This window comes from Hibiscus syriacus, unplaced genomic scaffold, assembly GCF_006381635.1.
Source record: "Hibiscus syriacus cultivar Baekdansim isolate YM2019G1 unplaced genomic scaffold, ASM638163v2 tig00002237_pilon, whole genome shotgun sequence".
NCBI lineage: Eukaryota > Viridiplantae > Streptophyta > Magnoliopsida > Malvales > Malvaceae > Hibiscus > Hibiscus syriacus.
The window spans coordinates 9700066-9710615 of record NW_024061918.1 but is presented as its reverse complement, the minus strand read 5'-3'; positions in this window follow the sequence as shown (position 1 = coordinate 9710615).

The window sequence follows — 10550 nt, the reverse complement described above, 5'->3', positions numbered from 1 at the left end:
ACACCCAGTAAGAAACAGTCAATATGGATGATTATTGATAAATTTACCAAGACAACTCACTTCGTTATAGTTCAGACAGATTACCCGATGGATAAATATGTTGAGTTATAGATAAAAGAGATAGTTAGGCTTCATGAAGTACTTGTATCGATAATATCAGATAGGATCCAAGGTATACCTCGAGATTCTAGAAGTCTTTGCATGAGGCCTTGGGTACTCAATTGAATTTCAGCAAAACTTTTCACCTGCAGACTGATGGTTAGTCGAAGCAGACTATTGAGATATCGAAAGATATGCTAAGGGCTTGTGTGATTAAATATAAGGGATCATGGAAAAAGTATTTACCTTTAGTAGAATTTTCCTACAACAACAATTATAAATTGAGCATTAAGATGCCTCCATATGAAGCTCTATATAGGAGGAAGTGTCGGACACCATTAAATTTGTTGAAGCTAAATAATTGAGATATAGTTAACCCTAACTTGATGAAAGAAATAGAAGATAAAGTTAAGATTTTTCAAGATAACCTTAAGATAACTTCTGATCGACAGAAGTCTTATGCAGATGTGAAGAGAAAAAAATATTGAATATCAAGAGGGTTGTAATGTATTTCTTAAAGTATCACCTTGGAATAAAGTATTGTGGTTTGGACGCAAAATAAAGTTGAGTCCAAGATTTATTGGGCCTTATGAGATTTTCAAAAGAGTTGGACCAATGTCTTATCAGCTAGCATTGCCTTCAGAAATTGACAAGATTTATAATGTTTTTCATGTGTCGATGCTTAGGAAGTATCGATAAAATTCTTCGCATGTCATTACCCTAGATGAAATAGAGGTTCGACTAGATTTGACCTATCAAGGAGTCAAAGAACTATAGAACAAGACTCCCTCTAGTCAAAGTTCTTTGGAGGAATCACAAAGTCGATGAAGCTAACTAGGAAATAGAAGAGGACATGAAAAGGCAGTATCCACGCCTCTTTACATCAGCTACGTATTAAAATTTTGAGGATGAATTTTTCTTAAAGGGGAGAATTGTAATACCCCAAATTTTGGTTAATGAACCAAAACATAAATTTTGAAAGTTTAGTGGCTAAAGTATAAATTTTGGAAAGTTCAAGGACCAAAGTGGTAATTTCCCTTTTATTCCATAAATGAATAGTTCACCCCCCAAGAATGATATTTTCATGGGAAATAGATTTTTGATTCATAAATTGTGTTAAAAGCTATAAAGAGTTAAAGTTTGATAAAAATTTTGTAAATTAGATCGAATAGAAATTCTGAAAAAATTTGAAGGAAAGTTAAATAAGCTTAGAAATATTATTTCCAAATTTTAAATTGATGGAAAATAATATAGATCATTGGATTTGATAATTTATTTCCATGATCAATTTGGACTGTTGGATGAAAAATGGCAAGATTGAAAATTTTGGAAAAATGCACAGGTAAAGTTGTAAATGGTGAAATATTTTGTTCATCTTTGACTTTAGGAATTAGATAATTAACATGTTGCTTGGTATGGATGTAATTATCAAATTTCATTAATGGTAAAAGTATCATTTCCCATTAAATGAATTTTAAATTCATTTAAACTTAAATAAATGATAAATTAACATGAAATTAAGTAGAAATTTCATGAAAGCATGGTGTTCTTAATCCTTGCATGACGAGAGCTCCAACCCTAAGTGAGAGAAAGTTTATTTTTATTTTTGAGCAATTTTCTTTGGTTTTTGGATTAAAGCATGAAATAGAAAATCGTTCTATTCGAATAGCTCTATTATTTGGTACAAATATTTCATGCTAATCTTTATTGAGTTCTTAGATGCCAAATTTAGGGTTTAATAACATTTTAGGGTTTTATGAAATAATTTTGGATTTTGAGGTTTTTGATATTATAGAATCATTCACAAGCTTGATTGATGTTTAAAACCACCTAAAAAGTTCTTCTAATGGATTCAACCTAACCTAAGGTTTGGGGAAATTTATTATTTGATTAAATTAGGTTTGGGGTTTGATTTTAGAAGCCCTGAAATATTGTTTAGAGATGGAATCCATGCTTGAATCATGTGAAATCAAGAAATCGTAAGCTATATAGTGTTCATCCCTAAGGAAAATATTGGAGAAAAATTGTTAAAAGTTTCCCATGGATTATAAATGATATTTGGAATGTTCTAAAGCCTTATAAAAATTTTGGGACCATTTTGTCATTTTATGAATGTTGGGGGACATCTTCTATAATTTTGAAAAGTTATGGGTGAATTTGTAATTGTGAAATAATGTGTAATTGATGTTAAAATGTGAAATTTAACTATTTTGGAAAGTTGATAAAGTTTGAGCACCAAATTGCAATTATGGAAAAATTTAGTGACTTAAGCTGGAATGGTGAAATTGTTAAAGTATTGGGCTGGAGATTAAATTCTAAAAATTTAATTAAGGTGTTTGTGTAAGACCCAAAATCTTATGTTAGTAGCTCGGGCTAACCTAAAACCCTTAATTAGAACCCAAAAACCTTATTTTTTGGACTTGTTGGATCTCGTTAAGTAAGAAATGGGCTTGATTGGGCCCAAGTATTAGGCTTTTGGGGGGAAGTTTTTAATAACTAAGAGTTTTAAGACCTAAAGTGTAATTATATCCTTTTTTCAAATCATGAGCTAAACCCCCTTATTTTATCAGATATCAACGCTAATTACCCCATCACTAAGCTCACCAAACACTTTTCCTTACAATATCATCTTCTTCCTCCCTATAGGGAAGAAAAGATTACAACTGTAAGAGATTGAAGCTTAGTTGAGTTAAGTGAAGCCAAGAAATAAATTTTCTATTTCAAGAACTTCATTTCAAGCTACGTATGTCAAGTTTTAAGCTTTAAAACAAAAATAAGTTTTAGTGGGGTTTTATGAAATAAAGGATTATAGCTTGTGTTTGGGAAAGGATGAAGTTTGAGAAATGTTTTTAGACTCTTGGTAGTCTTCTAAATAAGTTAGTAACACCATTTCTATATGCATTAGTGAAAGCAGTTGGAGAAGTGTCCAAAGCAAGGGGAAAAATAAGTTAACTTTGGCGTAAATTGGGACTCTTTCCAGCTACCAAACCTTAAGGTAACACCCTAATGACCTTTTGATGTCAATTCTAAGTATTACCATGCATTTCTGTAGCTTGCATTGGCTTTGAAGGATTTAAGAGCATGATCATGGTAGATTTCGAATTTATGTGTTTTTAAGCTATGATGTCTCTTTACGACCTTAATAAACATAAATAAGATACTAATAATTGTTGGGGATCTCTTGAGGGCCTTTAGGGTGTTTTAGAATGGTTGAAAATGGTCAAACATAGTATTTTTGGGTGTCAGTATCAATATTGTATGGGATATTGTATAGGTCAATATTGATATTGTTCTTATATAAGGCAAAAATACATGAGTTTTAAGTAGGAGTATCGATATTCATACATAGGTTATTGATACTATAAGCTCGGTATCGACACCTGATAGAAAGTTCTCAATACTAAAAATTCCAAAATACCATTTTGGTAACGATAATCATGGGAGTACCGATACTCCCTATAGGGGTATCGATACTAACCCTTTACTCAAGGTTATTTTAAGCTATTGGTATCGGTACTTCATTGGGAGTATCGATATTACTGTGTCATTATCAATACCGATAAGTCAGTATCGATACTACCTTGTATACAAAGATAAGAAATATTAGGAAATTTAGAAACATGGTTGAGGTACCCAAACCACCCTTTTAATCCTTCAATAAGACATCAGGTGAAAACAATATTATCAAGTTACATTTCATTTAGAAACCCTAAAATTTATGGAATCATTAGACTTGCCATGTATGACATTCAGGAAATAAGATGAACACCCGAATCACCCTAGAATAAGGAAACATTTGATTGCTAAGATATGGCCAACTCTAAGACGGGTGCATTAGGCACATCTTTGCTAACTGGGTGTATATGCCCCAAGGCTCGACGGAGCAAGTTAACGAGTGATATAGTCTAATGTATATTTATGGATTTCCACTCTAGGCAGGACAGAGGGGTGTGTGTGAAGATGTAACCCCTTAGCTGCACCATGATGCTTACCTTTGTACATATGTTCAGTTAGTATATTAGTATGCTAACTTGTCTAAACTAAGAATGTTTAAGAATGTTTTAAGTATGAACTTTTGAAGATGCATGTAGATTAGTTTTATTATTAGTGTGGCACCGAGCTTGTGACCTCAGGGTTCAGAATTTGTTTCCACGCACAGGTTATGACTAGGAGCTTTTATCTAGACTGACTAGCTTCTGCCGCTAGCTTTGGAGTATGTTTCTAATTTTGAACTAGTTGCATGTATTGTAAATAAAACTGTGTATGTCAGGTCAAAAATTAATGTTAGAATACTTTGTAAACTATAAATCAAGTATTTTCATAGCTCCCGACTTGTAAACAATTATTATGAATTTATGTGATTTTGTATCATAAAATATGTGTATATATATATATATATATAGATATATACACACATAATTAATTATGTTGTTTTTAAAAGATACAATTTTGGTCAACCCCTTCCATAGTTCATATGATGTCATAGTCTGTAGGTCTTTGGGTCGTACTGGATTAGGACATTACATTTAGTGGAATCAGATCGTCAAGTTGAGTCGTTTCTAGGACCCATGGGTTAGAGTCAGAAATGGATTATATACATGCATGCCTCTAGAAATTTGAGATATGCTTTTAAGCCTAGAATAGTTATAGTAATCCTCCTTTTTCTTTTTCGTTTTAGAATATAAGTATAAAAGGTGATTTAGATCAAAGATACGAGGCTTGAAGAGAGATTCACGCCACATTGGTAGGTGACTCAGTGGATGAGTTCGTCCCGAACACAAAATTGATAGTTTCGGTAGATATAAGGGTCGATGAAGCGACCTTCTTCAGAGATTTAACAACTACTTTAAGACGCATAGTGCGATCTATTCCTAGGACTTTGACCGTGCCAACTCCACTATCTGCACCTCTAGCCCCTTCAATAGTACCACCTTAAGAATCACAGATAAAATGCATACGCCGATATAAGACCACCAAATTCTTTGGTTTGGGAGATAATGATCCCATTGTTATAGATCAGTGGCTTATGGAGACCCTTCGCACACTCAGAAAATTGCACCTAACTACCGAGGGTAATATGTAGTATGCCATCTCCTTGCTTAAGGGTGAAATCATTGACTGATGTGAGATAATCGAGCAAGTTATGGAACTTTAAACGCCGACATGAGAGCTTTTCTTACCAGAGTCTAGAGGAAAGTACATCGGGGAAGCACACATAGGTAATTTCAGAGATCAATTCCTTAATTTGAACCAAGTTGATAGGGAAGCGGTGGCGGATTGATGAACGTTGCTCTTGTTGAAGAATCAAACCTAGAAAGCTCTAGACTCGATGAAGAACAAAGGTGATGAATATGGGAAGATGGTGGCAGTCGCTAGGATTGTTTAGGATTTCTTTTATGTGCTGGAATCAAGACAACACGATTAGAATAAAATAAACAAAAGATAAATAAATGAAAGATGAAATAAGATAATAAAGAAATCAAAAGATCTCCCTTATGAAGGTGAACGGTAAAGATGATTGATGGTGCGAATGGATTTGTGGAAAAATAGATGGATAAGTGTCCTATCGAGCCCTCCTAGTCGTAATGAAAAGGAAAACACGATAAATGGCTCTAACCAACCCTCCTAGTCGCGATGAAAAGGCAAATTGGAGTGTGAAGATTAATCTCCCTCACAAGAACTTGAAAGAACTCAAGGAGAAGAAGCTTCGAAGGCACAAGGCAATCAGCACTTGCAAAAACGAACTCTCGTTGTATTATTAATCAAAGAAATCTTTAATTACAAAGTTTAATGAAGCCTCCTTTATATAGGGGCTGAGTTCTAAAGGTCCTAAATAACTAATGAATAAAATAATAATAAACTAAACATATATTAACTCTAATTCCTAATAAAATAATAATAACTAAAGATAATATTTTTAACCCAACCTTAATTCCTAATAAAATAATAAATCTAATCCTAAAAGATAATGCATCATCCTATATTAAATTATATTACAAATAATCAATAAAAATATTGAAAATTCGTAATATTTACAAAATCCCTTATTAATCCCGTATAGGATTTTCTGCATGCACCGTCTTCAGTAAAATAGCCATATCTTGAGTTCCAGATATTGGATTGATGCGATTCAAGAACCGTTGGAAAGATAAAAGACATACGGTTGTATCTACAGAAGACATCTTGACTAAATAAGATCAGGATCCCATTCAAAAAGTCGTCGTAAGTCTTCTTCTATTCTGATATTCTTTTCCAATGCTTGGACGAGTGGATCATTTGGAAGAGTTATTACTTCTTCCTTTGATGTGAGCCTTGTGATGCATGTATCATCATCCCTTTCTTCAAAAATATTCGACCTTGAATTTGAAACATTAAAGGGAGCAACATTAGAATCATTTAATGATTCATTCACATTATACTTACCGAAGAGATATGCTTTGAATCTTCAAGACTTTGTTCTTCTAATAGGTTCAAGTAGAAAAATTAGTCCAAAGAAGCATGTATTATGGACTCTGGTGCATGTATCATTCCCCCACTCCTCAAAATGATTCATCCTCGAATCTAAAAATCCAAGAGAAAGAGAATTATATTTGTTGGAAGAAAAACTTGTGAAACATTTACCAGGATCAATGTGATGTGTCTTTATGCGTTTTAGTCGAGGTTTCTTCTTTGTAGGAACTGATTTCTTGTAGTCTTGAAATCCTCTTTTGCATACAAGTCTTGTAATCTGATGTTTAGGTTGAAATTCAACATGGTGCCGACCACTGTTGGTTTTCTGTATGATTGCTTCAGATAATTTCTCCATGGTTTTATTCGTGTGTGGCGAGAATGAGTGATTAAAAACCATATCAACTGGTTTGTTAAAGTAATCCCTTAAGTCTCTTAAGTGTGGTTCATGAATTAAAAATTCTCTGGAGGAGATTTTTGGACTGTAGAACCTGTTTAGTTGGCAAGGAAACTCATATACACGATAAAACTCATTAGAAGCACTTTTAAAAGTATGGGTAGAAATATCAGAAATATCAGAAATATCCGAGTTATTATGATATAGATCTTTGATATGTTCAATTCTCGGAATATTAGTATGTGTTTGATAGGTAAGAGTATACCTTCGTGGTAGTGCATCGTCTACTGTGTTTTGTTTACCTCGGTCTTTGGACTCCCATAAATTGTGACTCTTCATTGATATGACATAGTGATTAGGGCTTTCAGGTGGTAACCCGTCAGGAGGGTCACCTAATATTATTCGACAACTCTTGGCTATGGAAGATGGTGTGGGCCAGTCTCGTGTTGCTTTTACTATTTCATCATGTACATGGATTTCCTGTGCACGAACTATAAAGCCTGTAGAGTTGTTCAAATCATGTTTCGTCATTATGATGGCGTCACAACTAAGGCTTTCCTGGATGTAGCCTTTTTGTAACAAATCCAACTCTTTGGTTTCTTCGAGATTGTATGTTTGACGAGGTATGATGGAACCTTGAATTAGATTGATTTGGCATTGTTTTCCTTTTTTCAGTGGTAATTCGTTAGGTAGATCACCTAACACTTCTCGAAAATCCTGTAAAAGAGATGAAAACACACTAGGCAAATCCTTGTTAATGTTAGAAATCGAAACAATTGATTCCCTAAAGCGAACAAGGATGCAAGGCTGTTTATAAAGAAGGTTCTCTCTCAATTCTTTTGTGCTCACACATAGATTTTGAGTCACTCTTTTCTTCTCACATTTAGGTTCACTCACCTCCCATGGGTCATTATTCTTTTGGCTTTTATAACTAGTGACCTCTTTTGCTTTTGCCTCTTTCTCAACTTTTTCTTTTTTTGCTTTCCCTACCTCCTCACAAATTATCATTTGATCTTTAGGGATTGGAAGTGTGTCATTCTTTGCTGGTCGTTCTTTCTCCTTGTCAAGTTTGTAATCTCTTGGATTTTTTAGAGAAGATGGAGTAGAAGATGAGGAAGGATTTGAAGGATTACCTTGGTAAGAGGATGAAGTACCTTGGTAATGTTCACTGAATCGAGATCTCCTTTGGATTTGTGCTTCGATTGTCATTGCTTTCTTTAGTGCGTCTTCAAGGTTTTCGTACCCTTGTAGATCAAGAAGATCAATGATGTTTGAGTTTAAACCGATGATGAATCTTGACACGGTGACCTCTTCTTTTTCGGTTATGTTAGCCCTATTGAGTAAGGACTGCATCTCCTTATATTACTCTTCAACTGAACTTCTACCTTGTCGAAGTCGGTCTAGTCGTAGTTTAACTTCATGTGTATAATGTGTCAGTAGGAATCGCTTCCTCATGGTTTATTTAAGGTCAGTCCAAGAAGTGATTGTTGGAATTTGGAAGTTCTGGATCTTTTTCCTTGTTTGCATCCACCAAGTTCGAGCATATCCTTCGAATTGTGTGGTGATGAGGTGAACTTGTTGAGCTTGGGGGCAATCATGGTATGCGAACATGAGATCAACTTTTCCTTCCCATTCGATGTACCTGTCTGGATCATTGTCTCCTTTGAAAGACGGGATCGTGAACTTTGGTTTTGCAAAGAGTTCGGGTGCTTGAAAACATGGTTGTTCTCGCCCGGGTACCAAAAGTTCAGCATTGTTTGGTCTTGGATTCTGGTTTAGTAGATCCAGTTGTGGTTTTTATCGTTCTCTCATGATTTCATCAAATCTTTCAACTTAAGTCGTGAGTCGGGTAAGTGTGGCTAAGATAGCCGTAAGTGTCTTGTTGTTATTGTCGCCCATCCTGAAATCATAACACTCAAAAGAAAATTTTAAAGTAAAATAAAAATAAAAGGAAGAAAATTCAACAAAGCAAGAAACCTCACAAGTCACTCCAAGAAAGTAACACAACGAGAGGCAAGTAAGCCGATCTTGTACTCTTTAAAACTCACTTTACCAAGTAGTCTTCCACAGTTCGTATCGAAGTTTGATTACTAGCAAAGGCGATAAGAAAAAACTTAAAAGTTCTAAGAGGCCAAACAAGGGTTAGACTCCAAGAGAACGAGAATGCAAAGAAGGAAGAAGTATGCAAACTCTTTAGTCCTACTAACACAATGAAGATAATGTGTTAGATAATGCAAAAGAACAATAACAAGGAAAAACAAAAGAACCTAAAGCACTAAGAGTCAAAGAAAAAAAAAAGAACCAACCCAGAAACCTGGAAAACGCTGGATCAACTTGAGAAACGTTTTTGAGGGGGTTACCGGTGTCAATAAATTCTGGAAAAATTCTTGAATGTCTTTCGATGCGTCAAGAAATCACCTGTACAATTTCAGAACCAAATACGTTCAGTAGTATCCAGTAGACTCTATTGAACGGTGAGTCCTCAAACAATCTGTTTTTCTTGATTGCTTTGTTCGAACGTGTTGTTGATCTCCAAAAATTATGTTTTTTTGTTTGAATTATCTTAAATATATGAATTTTCAATATGGAAATGTTCACCACGAAATTCCTCCTGTAAAAGTTTCAAGAAATTCGACAAGATTCTAAATCGAATCTGCCGATGAAACTTGAATGATGTATTTGAAGGTTCCAATGAACTCCGATTGGGGTAAAATTTGGACTAGGGATTACTCTTAGAATGAATATGATATATGGATAAAATCAGCCCTAAATACATTCGTTTGCAATTTTTTGAAATTTTGGATTTTTTGGCTTTTTTTGTTTTTTTGTTTTTTTGGCTTTTTTGCCTTTTTTTGTTTTTTTGTTTTGTTTTTTTTTTGAAAAACAAATAGAAAACTAACAAGAAGAATTTAAATCTAAATTAAAATTAAATAAAAAGAACCTGAAACGCTGAATCTTTTATGAACTAGCTCCGTTGGGGTACCTTGACGGTTTTGTGTGCAAGAACAAGCAAGATTGCTTGTTTCTTTCCAAGAATCGGCCCAACTCTGATACCAATTGATAAGAAAGCGGTGGCGGATTGATGAACGTTTCTCTTGTTGAAGAATCAAACCTAGAAAGCTCTAGACTCGATGAAGAACAAAGGTGATGAATATGGGAAGGTGGCGGCAGTCGCTAGGATTGTTTAGGGTTTTTTTTATGTGCTGGAATCAAGACAACATGATTAGAATAAAATAAACAAAAGATAAATAAATGAAAGATGAAATAAGATAATAAAGAAATCAAAAGATCTCCCTTATGAAGGTGAACGGTAAAGATGATTGATGGTGCAGATGGATTTGTGGAAAAATAGATGGATAAGTGTCCTATCGAGCCCTCCTAGTCGCAATGAAAAGGCAAACACGATAAATGACTCTAACCAACCCTCCTAGTCGCGATGAAAAGGCAAATTGGAGTGTGAAGATTAATCTCCCTCACAAGAACTTGAAAGAACTCAAGGAGAAGAAGCTTCGAAGGCACAAGGCAATCAACACTTACAAAAATTAACTCTCGTTGTATTATTAATCAAAGAAATATTGAATTACAAAGTTTAATGAAGCCTCCTTTA